At 43.2% G+C, this 13,040-nt stretch overlaps 1 protein-coding gene and 1 long non-coding RNA gene across 4 annotated transcripts in view; one reads left to right on the top strand and one right to left on the bottom strand.

The window, feature by feature from the left end:
- The first annotated feature begins 464 nt into the window (after window positions 1-464).
- POMGNT2 (protein O-linked mannose N-acetylglucosaminyltransferase 2 (beta 1,4-)) overlaps window positions 465-13,040 on the top strand; it is a 33,688-nt gene continuing 21,112 nt past the window's right edge. The window contains exons 1-2 of one of the 3 annotated variants that reach the window (XM_064506114.1): window positions 3,451-3,578; window positions 12,323-12,471. The gene's annotated coding sequence lies outside the window, so the exon portion shown is untranslated. Of the gene's footprint in view, window positions 649-3,447; window positions 3,579-12,322; window positions 12,472-13,040 lie in introns of those variants that run through there. The other 2 variants (XM_064506113.1, XM_026098781.2) reach the window with 2 other exon arrangements.
- LOC135327456 (uncharacterized) lies at window positions 1,024-3,990 on the bottom strand. The gene is made up of 3 exons (XR_010387599.1): window positions 3,872-3,990; window positions 3,456-3,564; window positions 1,024-1,218 (listed from the first exon to the last, which is right to left on the bottom strand). It is a non-coding gene; the product is annotated as an uncharacterized LOC135327456 (long non-coding RNA).

Here is a 13,040-nt window from a genome sequence, read left to right as displayed (position 1 = left end):
CGGGCACCACGCGGCCTTGGGAAGGTGAGGAGACCGCTCCTCCTCTGAAAAAGTATTGGAGCCCATGAAAAAAACCCAAAGGTGTCTGATTGTCCTCAGATCACACCATTACAAAATAGATGATGGTAGTGTTATTTTTTTTCTGAAAACAACAACAAAAAAAGTGGCCTGCCAAGGCTTGGCAGTGCCCTGGGCTCATGTCTGTGGCTTTGGCGAGGCCCACAGCCGAGTGGGGCCACACGCGTGGAGTGATGAAGGGACACCGGCCTGGCGAGCCCCTAAACAACACGAAAACCGCCCACACCCTGCTCTGCCTGTATAAACGGAATAACTCAGCAGGGGCGCCTTAGGGGCCTCCAAACTACAGCCCCCACAATGCCTTTCGGCACTGCGCATGCGCAGCGACCGCGAAACCCCCGCCGGCCCAGGGAGTGCCCCCCCCCCCCCCCCCCCCCCCCGCGGGACGTGCCGCCGCCCCGCCCCGCCGCCACGGTCCCTCGCGAGCAACGGCCGGCCGCGCGCGCGCGCGAAGAGGTGGTGGTGCCGCCCGCCGCGGGCGGGAAGGCCGTGAGGAGGCGCTAGGGGCGGCGCGGTGGCACAGGCCGGGGGCGGCAGCGGTTGCCAGCGCGGGGGCGCCGCGGGCGGCAGGTGAGGTGGCGCGGCGCGGCCGGTGGGGGGCGCCGTGGGGCGGCCGTGGGGCGGCCTTGGGGGGGGCGGCTCCCCTCCCCGCCAGCCGTGGGCCGAAGGGGGAGCCGGGGGGAGGCTTTCCGGGGCTGCTTCGTTTTTTGAGGAGAAATGGGACTGAGTGAAGTGCGTGTGTGCGGCGGGGAGGCTGGGAATTTGGGGGGCTGTTTCGTGGTCACTGGTGGCGTGGTGGTTAAGAGAGAAATGTGATTTTTTTTATTTTTATTTTTTAATTTTTATATAACGTCTCCTTTCTTACTATTGCTTTAGCTGTGAAACTTAACATATAGTGGTACTGTGCCTCCCCAGGGCAGTGCTGAGCAACGTGGTGGGGAAGGAGGTGCTGCCCCCCGGCCCAAGCCTGAGACGGCAGGGGGAAAGGTCCCCTGAGGGGCCAGCACCTTCCGCCTCCCTCTGCCTTGCTTTCCTGAGATTTCCAGTTCCCCGCGCCGACCTCTCGGGTCCTGTCTCAGGTCTGCCTTCTGTAAGGCCCCAGTCCTGTAGCTGGTCCGTGGGAGAAGGTCAAAGGCCATGCTGGTGAGGGTGAGGAGGGGCAGAAGAGTTAAAATAAAAAGGCTTGAAATCTTGGAAGAAGAAACCTTTCTTCTTCAAACCCATGGAGCAACCATGATCCAGACCAATAACAGAGAAAAAATGAGGTTGTGAGGGTTATTTGGTCATGTACATATAACGAGAGCCGAAGTTCTCAGGACAGGCTTTTGTAGGTAGCTGCCTGCATCACAGAAATGCAGTTCAATTAAATCTCTAATAACCTCATTAGAGGTCAAAGATGCTGCAGATTTAAAGTGTATCAAGGCAAGTAAAGATGTAATTAGGCTCTCTTGACAATTTTCCTTGATGCCTGAGTACCTTGGGAATCCCCCTAGACACCTGTCTTCAGCTTTGAATGCTTCCACTCCTTACAAATCTGGCCCCAGTGGATATGGATGCTGAATTATTGCTTCTTTCCCCTTTTAATTACTGTGTGCTGACTAAGCATGGTGGAAAAGTTTGAGTTGCATATGCCTGTTCTGCATGTTATGCATGTGTATTGTGTTTATAGTTATTAGAGTTCAGGCTTACTGAGCTACTGTTTTTCATGAGCACTGTGCTCCATAGCTGCTTTCTCTCCCTTTCTGATTACCTTAATGTTTATATGTGTTACTAAGATAATGACTGCTAGTTTTTTTTTTTGATAGTGAAGAGAGACATTCTTCTCTGGTGATGATAATAATGACTGTATCTGAACAACTGGTAAATGCAAGGGAACATATTGGTGTTTTCACACCAGTACCATAGTTGGATAATTATTGACAAATGCTGACTTTTTAAGTGACTGCTAATTCAGAAGAATTTGTTGACTTTGGTAATAAAACAGTAATGTCTCCTTTAACAGCGATCTCAAAACCTGAAACAGTTGAACTGACAGATTGGCCTGTTAGCTCAAGCCTTGACTTAGTTGAGAACCAGCTCTTATCCCCTGGGACTTAAACATGCTTTCTCTTTGGCTTCGTCAGAATCAAGCCTCTTCCCCCGAACAAGTCTGATGTATCAACACATCACGTGTAAGACTGGAGCTCTATTTTGCAATGTCATTTTCATAAATTTGGTAGATACCAAGTGTGGGGACTGGATCTAGGAAACCTGTTTTGCAGTCTGCTTTTCTGCAAAAGCACATTTTTGAAGGGTTCACGCTTCCAAGGTGGCAGTTTTACTTGGAGTTTCCTTTTTGTGTTTTAATGAGCTATCATCAAAGCTGGAGTTCAACCTCCAACACTTGTAAAGTATGCTGTGAACATACAGTCTAGCTACCTGGTTAATGTTTAGGGATTAATTACCTACAGCCCATTCCCTATTAAGCAACGTATAAAATGGATTGAGTATATGGAATTCTCTTTCCATTTAAATTTCCAAGCTCCTGAGTCATGTTGCACTGTGAACTTATTGAGATTCATTTGAATAATAATGAAAATGGATACTTTCATTCCCCTTGTTCTCATCCCCCTCTCTTCCTCTTAAAAATTGTTGCTATAAAGTCTCCTGTAAGTGCTGTTGGTATTTAAACTGTTCCCTGTGACAGCAACCCACATTCAATTATTGTTCCCCAGAGTTCTTAACAGATTTATATCTGGTCTGTGCTCTAGCACAGCAAGGTCTTTAGAAGATGTTTTAAAACATACAGACCTAGACATCCTCCACTAGTGAAACTATCATTTTATTGAAATAAACAGAACCATGGATGATTTCTCTCAGCAAAAGACCTGCTTCCTGTTTGAAATGGCTTTCCAACAGGAGTCTGTCTAGACAGTGGAAGAGCTGATTTTTCTACGAAGTAGTGGGAGGCAGAAAGAATCATGTAAAAGAAGGTTTTTCAAATGAGAGCAAGTAGACCACAGAACTAGGACCACACTGAAATTTCTAAGCCGTGTAGACCAAAGATTGCCTCTTCACTTGTGTGGGACACTTACATCTTTGCTTGTCATCCTGGATAGCTGCAGAATTCAGTTTTGGGGGTCGGGAAGCAGAATGGATTTGTGGGCCTATAAAACTTGGGGGGTGGGAGTGGGAAGGGTCAGTGGAGTTTTGAGGAAAATGGATGACACTTCTCCCTCCTTGCTAGCCACCTTCTTGAGGAAGCCAGCAGCCATGACTGAGGGACTTTGCACAGTCTGCATGTAATGTATATGATGGCTAGCAGTGGTCAGTGGCTCTGCTTTCCTGAGTGAATGCACAGTATGGGACCCTCTTCCTTCTGCCTTTTAGGTCCTCACCTGGCTCCTTCACCTTCTGTGGTAGGGCACGCTCTCTCCTCCACCATCAGCATGCTGCCTGCTTCCATGCTGTTCTGCCTCCTCCTTCCTGCAACTGTTCATCCCTGTCCTAGCAGCAGAGAGGTAGGTGTGAGGTGCTAGAAGAAAGTAGGTTTCTTTTTTCTGCCTCCAAGCATGTGTGAAGGGAAGCATGCAGACTGGGCCTGGTTATACGAGCAGTGGAAGGGTGGCCACTCGCATTTGAACTAGGCAGCCCTCGGCTCTGCCCACCCTTGGAGTTAGCTAGTAGGGCACTGAACTCAGCATGGTGGAATTTAAACTGTCAATTTTCAGAGCCAATTACTGGACACGATCTGTGTCTCACACGCTTCAGTTCCATTAGCCACCTCCCAGCAGTATCGAGCAACACAGCTCACCTTTGCAGAGATCAGATTCTCATCTGTAATGTTATGAGGTGTTTTTAAAAAATAGCTTCATCAGTCTTCTTTAAAAGAACTGGTCTGTTCTGATAGCAATGCCAACTGGTGCTTCTCCAGATAAGGGACTTGTCACGTGTGTCACGTGTTATGTCATGTGTGCAGCTTCTGCCCTATATAGAATATAGCTCGAAAAAGGGATTATGAAATAACCACCAGTCTTGTGTAGAGATTTATGAGTTTGCTTTAGGCGCAAGTAATCCTTATTTAATTGATTTGGAAGGTATATGAATAGGTATATATAGGTATATGAAGAATATAGGTTCAACTCAAAGTTGAAGGTAATATTTTATATACCTGTGTCTTGAAGAAGTCTTGATCCTAAGTTTTTTTTATATAACAAAATGAAAACAGGCTAAAGGTCTCTTCTTTTTTCTTTCAGTCTTAATTAGTTCATTCAATTTTAAAGGTACCTGAAGTTGTGTGTGTGTGTGAGAGAGAGGGAGAGAATATATGTATGTGTGTGTATATATATATATATATATATATATACACTCTATTTTCATAGGGTGGTGAAAAGCTAGCACATGAAATAGTATTAAAAACAATTTAAATCTTTTCTGAAGATAGGAAAAGTAGTTGTGTGCTTGGGTGTAGAAAGAGCATCATGGGGAAACTGCAAATGCCTAATATACCTAGTAACTCATTTTATAATGGTGTATGCAAGAGCAATGTCCTAATTTACTCATTCCTTTAATATTTTGTGAGAAGATGGCATCCTTGAAAAGGTCTATTAATTCTGTGGGAATTTGATAATGACTAATTGCTGGGGGATCAGAAGAGAGTAGCTGTCAAAGTAAGGCTCCTGACTTCTCTGCTCTCAAAAGGGAAGACCTCTACAGCCTCATTTGTAAGCTACTATCTTTGCAGAAAACCTTGTTCAAGAATATTCACCAGTGTCCTCAGCAAAAATTGTGAACTCATCATTAATTGACCTATGCTTCTTGAACCAGTCATATACCATTACAGGAAAAAAGCCCTGGGAAGTCATAACTTTTTCTGTAGGACCCAGTACACTGTGAATTTTCATATGACAACCCTTTACTCTTTCATTCTATCTGACTTGCTTCCTTTCTTTTTTTCCTTTCTCTGTTTCTTTTTCCCCCTGCCTTTGACCTAGGTCTATTCATGTACTTGAAGCACTTGTGGAAGTGTTTTCAGCATGGGGCATAAGTACCTATTTGCACTGTAACATCAAAGCATCACATTTCAGAATTACAACTTTTCCTTTGAACAGGAAGAAAAAATGGTTCTTGGTTACTATGGTGATGAGCACTATAGGAATGCCTATAAATAAATAAAAATAAACAGCTGATTGGACTTTGATTTCCCGTGCTTTCATTGTTTTGCTAATGAGATATAATTACACTATCAAAAAAGTAGAAAGAGCTGACATTTTTACCAGTGACATTAAATATATAATAATATTATGCTTTCAGTTTTCAGTATTTTTACTGAAAACAATTAAATATCAAGCTGTTTTTTTTTCTTGACTGTAGAAACTTGATGTTTTGAAAAATCTTTGTCTAGTATCTGCAGAAAATGTTTTAGCTGACAAAAGGCACCCTGTTAAAAAGGTAATGTCCATTTAGGTTTGAATCAGAATACACACTTTAAGCTAAATACCTATTTTTTGTATCTCTAAGAACTATTTATGCGCTGTCACAACATTTAAATTCCAGTCAGAAGTGTCCATAAACTTAATTGTGTTCCTCTGCAGCATTTGAAACCCCAGCAGTACAACACAAAAAATTTCCAAATTTCACTGACTTTTTTTTTTCTTCTTCTGTGCTAAAAATGACAGAGTTAAAAACCTGTGATATGCTTTATTGAAGAGGGGGGAGGTTAGACTTTTTTTTGTAAACCTTTGGTTCTTAAGACCATGAGGTAAAAGTAGCATCTTCTATTACTAAGACAGGTGATAACTGTGAAATGGATTGGGCTGAGACAAACTGCTATTGTGTAAGTCAGCAAGTACCCATCAGCCATTGTTAGAAAGCTCTTTCCATTACTAATCTTTGGAGTCCAGTCCACCTTTTTAAAGCACAGCTGCAACCCAGTTCTCCACCGGTGCAGTAAAGTATTCCACTCCACAGATGTTTCTGGCTGCTAGAGTGCACTTTACTTAACAGCAAAGGAGAGTGTATAATGAAAGGAACTTTCCTTAGGAAGAAGAAAATAGTTAATTCTAATATATAGAAATAGTCCTTTGTTAAAGGTTCGGTCCAATTTTTTGGTAGAAACTGGTTTTGCAATTGAGGCCCAAAGAAGAGATTTAGGTCCAAAATTTTGGAGTGCAGCTTGTGTACTGGTAGGGAGTGGATTTACCTTCCACCACAGCAGCAATCTTTGTATTGGAAGAGGCTTTCAGATTTCCTAAGAACTTCAAAGCACAGTCCTGTCCTGCTAAATGATTGGTAAAATGGCACCACCTTATTCATCAGCTTCGTTCAGTCTATGCATCCAGATTCATATCTACTTGCTTTACTGTGTAACTGACAGCAATGACATGGATATGCTGTTTTTTTCACAATTACGCACAGAGTGGCATTCTTCTGTGCGTAATTGTGTCCACATACCTCTGTGGACAACTACTGAAGAGAGAGGGCAGAGCAGGAGCAAGGAAGGGTATCCATGCCAGTCTCTGCTCAGGCAGTGACAGCCTGGCTTTGATTTGTGTTTCACAGGTCTGTCACTTCTGTTGCAGCTGAGCTGCGGCCAGCTTGGTGATGCTCATCTGAAGAGCACTGACAGCTTCACTATCTTCCTGGCGGAGAGTTTTCCCCCGAGCTGTTGCTGAACCTGGTGTCTTGTGCCGTGGGACTGTGCTGAGCTCCCAGAGGGTGGTGCAGAGCCCTGTTTGTAGTTGTCCCTGACCTCCCTTGCTTCCTCCGCGCTGTGTTTTGCGTGGGCTCAAAGCCACAATCAGTGGTTGACTGTGTTCTCTACCTGCTGAAAAGCCCTTAGATTTGGGGCAGTCTGAGCTTCCAGTGTGTATCAAGGGCATTTTTACCTGCATTGAGGTTAGGCCTTGGCAGTCTCTGGCCTGTGAGTCTCAGTTGCTTTTACCGTTCATGTGGCTGATAGCAAATAAGGCAGTTCAAGGTTTCTTCCCAAAAGGGCTGTATTATAACCCCATTGCAAAGGCTGATGAGGTTTGCAGGGAGCTTGAAAGAAAATTGAATCTATGCTCCTTATGAGGGCAACAGGGAGATCAGGAGAATGGGAAATGGGGAGTTTTTGCTCTAATTTCATGGCTGCTCTCCAGACAAAGAGCTTGGGTTCAGTGTAGCTGGAGTCCATGTGGATGATGGAGCAGAACTAGGTTCCAGAGTTGTTAGACAGTTTTTTGAGTTGGAAAGCATTATTATTACTAGTGCATACTGCCTTTTAATGGAGCAACGTCTTTTTTTTGAATGTCTTTACGTAGAGTAGGAGAATGAAATACACATATTGATACTATGGTGAGGGCAGAGGTGGAGCTATTCTGTGTTTCCCAGCATGGATAGGACAAAGGGGGAAACAGAATATACAATTTTTTTTTCTTCTTCAAAAATTATTTTTTTCTGTTTCTCTTTCCTTTAATGGATGGATATGATCCAGGACCATCTGGTGGAATTTGCGGATGTCACATCTAGGTTTTCTGATGTATTGCCTGTCAAGTTATATTGTATGTTCAAATGAGTTTCTCATACGATGTGCTGACAACTACTGACAATTCTGAGATGGAAAGGTGGGAGCTTGGGGGAAAGAAGAGAGGGGAAGAGTTAGCCTTAAAAATGTAATTTTGATTGCTCTTGATTTGCAGGATTTCATTTATAGTGCCTAGGGTTGACTTTTCTATAAAGAAAGTGGAATGAGTAAACCTTAAACTAAGGAAGATAGTGCATCTAAGGTACTGGAATTAAACTTGAGAGGTTTGTAGTCCATTCCCAGCTTTACCATTGATTTCTCTCTCTCTCTCTCTCTCTCTCTCTCTCTCTCTCTCTCTCTCTCTCTCTCTCTTTCACACTGGGTTGCTCACTTTATCTTTCACTGTCTTTGATTCTCCTTCTGAAGATACTCTCACACTTAAATTGCAGCATTTTCTTTCTCCTTTACTCCCCAGTCCTTCCCTCTCACTCCTCAAAAGGGAGGTCTCAAAATGCTTCAGTACTTGTTAGGAGGCCTCCAGGTACTTCTGTATTAAAAGGAGCTAAGATTTTTTTGCAGATGAGTACTAACCTGTGCAAACAGGTCATATATTTCAGAGCTGCTTATTGCTTTGGTATAAGTACATCTTTTTTTTTTTTCTTGCTGGTTTAATACTCAAATCATTAAAGCAACTTTGTGTTTGATGCAGATGTGTACAGTGCAGTTGTGTTTCATAACACATTGACAAAAATAATTCTGTACTTTGTGAAGTAGAATCCAAACAAACTACAAGCAGTTCATTTTTTGTTCTTCATTTTTTCTGCCATAATTTGAAACCTTGAGTGGCAGTTAGGCCAGTGAAAACAAGATAAACTCCACAACTTGTTATCATTCTTCAACTTTTAATTGCCCAGATCAATAAAAAGTGATTTGTGTTTAAACTTTTAAGCTTTTTAGTTTATACAGTATTGGGAGAAAGCATAATACAGCTATTTATATATGGGGTGGAAGGACGCATGTTTGTAAACAGAGATGGGATTGCCCTGCAAGGGAACATTCAGGTGCAAGTCCTCAGCACAAACTCTTTCTCCTCTCCTTCTCAAAGTCTTAGTGGATTTACTGGACTTTCTGCTAATTAGAGCCTACATAAATGTTGATGCAACTGGAAGTCACACTTGAAGAGAAAATCTTTCTTCTATGGGTGTTGTAAACTGAAGGCAGCGGTCCCCAGATTCAGGGGACTCTTGTTACAGTTCACTAAGGAGGACACTGGAAAGCATTTACTTGCCTCTACTTGTTTGTGCAGGCAGTGCTGGAGCAGGAATAGTGTCTCCTTGGTGTTACTTCCTGGCCTGGGGGCTGTGGGTGCCTGTCTGTGGCTGTGGAGAGAAGTAGTGTTAAGCTGACCAGCAGAGCCTGAAGATAGGAAAGGACAACCACTGTTTCTTCTCTGCTCTCTTGCATACTTTGTGACTTTCAGATAAAGTGACTTGGAAATCATCCAGCTGCTGTGCTGTTGTAGGAGAGGGACTGGGGTACAGGAGAGTCAATATGAGAGAACAGCAGCTCTCTGTGGGTGTTGGCAGGTTGTGTTGGATGGAGCTGTGTCCTTCTGATTAAGCACCACCTCAGCTGCCATCAGAACAAGTGGACTTTGGAGGAAACCCCAGAGATGGAGCGTGGCCAAGTTCTCTGTCTCTAACATGTTTGATAGCACTGCAGCGCAGCGAAGCTGGTCTAGTTCATAAACACATTAAATTAACTCTGGGCAAGCTTGCTGGGGTAAGGGTAATGAAGCAGGTCAGAAAGGGGGCTTGTGTGCTCAAACATCTGCAATGGGCTTAACACTGCAGGCAGCATTCCTGCAGGCACCATGGCTGGGAGACAGCCAGCTCATGGAGCATGCCGTGCTGTTCGTTAAATGTATCACAGTCCACAGATGCAGACAAAATCACAGGTCCAGGCATAAAAGAGACAGTCGGGAAGGAGAGCAATCCCATCAGGAGAAGCTTGTGGGAGGAACTAGATGCAGTCTAGTACAACTCTAGCTGTGTAGGGCATGTACTGGCATCCTTTTTGAGAGTGCCAGAGTCCATTGCAGCAAAGATTTCTACTTCTAATATTCTTGACACATCCGTTCTGTTATTCCAGGTTCAGGCAGGTGGTGGATGGATCTGCAGTGTGACTGACACTGTACAGTGCTTCATCTTTATTTCATGCGACGAGGAGGTGGGAGGGCGGAGATTACTTGAAGTGTCTGGCAGGAGACAGAATGTAATCTATCAGTGTTCGTTTGACTGGAGGGATACACAGCCTATATATAATTTAGAAACAGGTTAGAAAATAGGCAATCGTTGTCTTTGAAAGTCAGTGAGCACTCAAGTCTGTTGGTTTAAAATCTTGGCTTGCTGGTACATAAATATACTGCTATGCATTTTGTATTTATAGTGTGTATACAGTATAAGTAATGTATTTAAAATGCACCAAGGAAGTATGTGTGAGTAGTACTGATGTTCAAAGGACAGGCATAAAGCTAAGCCCTTCATAAATACAGGGTAATGTTGATTTCCTGTATTTAGGCTGAAACGCATGGAATTGCACATGGATTTATCCTGGTCTGTTCTTCTGAGATCACAATTAATATGGAATTTCTTTTCCTATGTGACCTGCAACTGTTTGTTTGTTTGTTTCTGTTGCTGAAAGTAAAGTATCTCTTTCCCACACTTTTTTTTCCTTCCTCCTTTGAGTCTTTTTCAATTTTTCTACCTCAAGCCTGGTGATGATATGCTATAGCTAAACTATCAGAGGGGGAAAGGGGGATGCCATTGTCTTCCACCTTGCTACCGAGAAATCTGTTTTCTGTTTTCTGCAGTGTAGTGAGAGCAAGAGAAATGAGCAGGGTGTTGCTGTCCTTTGTCACAGGCAGGATGAGAAATTGCACATCCTAGAAAGTTGACAGATGCATAAGAATGCAAATCCATGGCCCACAAGGATGTATGGTTACAAGTACTGATACAGCCAGTAGTTAAGCATGTGCTTAATTCTAAGCACAGGAGTTCCTTCCATTGTGTGTGTCTACCTGGTACTGTGCTGTGTGGGCTAGGCAAAGCTCTTGCCATGAGAGGGGGATTAATTTGCTTTAGTGGGTTGAAGTAGGAAAGGGAAATGAGCCTTTTTCAGTCCTCTGGAATGGAGCTCTATGAGGAGTGCAAGCGTTGCTTTTGGGTATTCCTGACCTCGACTCCCCAGCATGTGCTTATGTAGCTTAACCCTAATGGTTCAGTGCTTGTTACCTTGCATCTGTGTGCTTCCCTTCCTCTGTGTTCATGCTGTGTCCATGTCTGCCAGCCATGAGCAGAGCACCTTGCCTGTGGTTGGCGGGAATGGCATGGGGTGGCATCTTCAGCCTAGGAGGCTGAAGCAGTGGAGGAGGCTGGGGATGTTACAGGGAAGAGCTGTAATTTCTCCTCCCTTCCAAACTGGAAAAATTGTAAAGGTTTTCAGCAATTTACATTCAGCCCCTTTATCTCCTTCCCAGGATAAAAGCCTTTGGACCAGAGATTCCTATTTCCATACACTGGCTTGACCTCTGCTAGTCTGAGAAATGAACCTTTCCGAGAAGCTTCCCAAAATAGGACTGTGGTTTCCCCCCCCACCCCCCCCTTCCTGGCTGCTGGTGGTACTCTACTTTGATCAGAGTGGGTCTACATCTTTTCTTCATCTGATTGTTGTTCTGGTTGTTCTTTAGTTGAAGCACTCTTTGGTTCTGCTTTGTTTTCTCTTCTCCACTTTAGTTCATTTTCATGCTGTGTTTCATGTTCTTTTGAATTCCATGGCATGTTTGCTTTTTGAGGAAGCAGCATATTCTTAGCTCTCAATGCTGTCCATGCGCTTCTGTTGATGTGAAGCTGTTCCTGCTTGATCTGAGCTTGCATTTGAACTGAGAGGGGAAAAACCATTTGCGTGTACAGATGGAAATATTTTTATTAATTTTTTTTTTGTGTGGAGTTAGATGTTGTACCTCTTGCGTCCTTGAGACTCTAAAGGAGAAATGGTGGGCTGAGTTCTCCTGATGCACTGATTTTGTAGCATCGTTCATTTTCACTGCATTATACCTCTGACCTGTCCCACAACATTGCAGCTAGCTCTGCAATTCCTATATCAATCTCCTACATTTTAAGTGATTTTGCTTACTTCATACAGCACAATAAGTTCTCAGGGTTATGACTGGGATTCCTTAGTGCTTAAACACCGATCAAAAAGCTAATCTCCCACTCTTGTTTGGTGCAGTCTCTGAAAGTTGCACCTTCTTCTGCTGCACATCCTTCACTGAAGTGTATCTTCTTTTTGCTCTCTCTTCCCTTCATGCCTGTTTCTTTTCTTCCTTCCCTTTATTTCAGATTATGTCTTCTATACCCTCTTTTTTGATTTTGTTTGTGTTTGAGAGAGAAACGTATCTGAATCTAAGTATAGTTGGATACCTGGACTTAACTTGGAAGTTTTCCTTAGAAATGCTTTGTAAGTGAAGGGCTCTGTAATTTGCCTCTTTGGCTCTTAAAGCTTTTCCCACCAAAAAGTAGAAAGTTTCACCAACTTTTTTCATCCTTCCTGCAGCTTTAATTGCCATTTTACTGTCTTACGCACCAATACGTGCTTTCTCATACTTACGGGAGGCTGTGCTGCACAATCTCCACCTCTGAAACAATTAACGTTCCCCTCTTCCATCATGACTGACTAACATGACTTTTCCTTTCAAAGCACACCTGTGAGTATCCTTCTCCTCTGGCTTTTGACTCTGCCATGTGAAATTGAAACTGAGATCTAGAAAACCATTGAGAGATGGACTTCTCTTCACAGTTGAATCCTGGAGCCCCTTCTTCAGCTGCTAGGTTTTCTGAAGGCCACAGGTTTGTAAAAAGAGGCTGAAGGGCATTTTGGTGTTAAACAAGGCATATATGGAGATGGGGATTAAAACTGAGAAGAATAAAAGCTTATGTGAAAAAAATTCTTTTTGTATTTGTGAGAAAGTGTTTTTTGATCCATCCAGCTTAATTGCTTAAATTCAACTGAGAAAATGTATTTCACAATAAAAATGTTTTCATCTTTTGGTTATGAAGGTTTCTTTGTGCATGGTGTTAGTTTTCTTTCCACTGTGTTACTGGAGTGATATAGAAATGAAGGTCTCGTGTTACTGGTTTACCTTTACAATTCACTTATGCTATTATTTCTACTTTTGAGAGGTGTTGGCCTGATGTGATCTCTGTTTTAAACTATTATCTTGTAATTAGCATGAAAAGTATCTCTGAAGTCTGATCTGTCTGCTTCTTTGTTACTCAAGGAGCAAAGAACAGCTGAATTCTGGGGTTTGGATCCTTGGTTGGAAATTTTTGTTGGGTTGGGGGGATGTTTTGCTTGTGTAAATTTGGCATAGGTCACTTCTGTTTCAGGGAACCATCTTTTTCTTCAGCACAGAGCT

The sequence above is a fragment of the Dromaius novaehollandiae genome, chromosome 2, assembly GCF_036370855.1.
Source record: "Dromaius novaehollandiae isolate bDroNov1 chromosome 2, bDroNov1.hap1, whole genome shotgun sequence".
Lineage (NCBI taxonomy): Eukaryota > Metazoa > Chordata > Aves > Casuariiformes > Dromaiidae > Dromaius > Dromaius novaehollandiae.
This window is presented reverse-complemented; position numbering and strand designations above follow the sequence as displayed.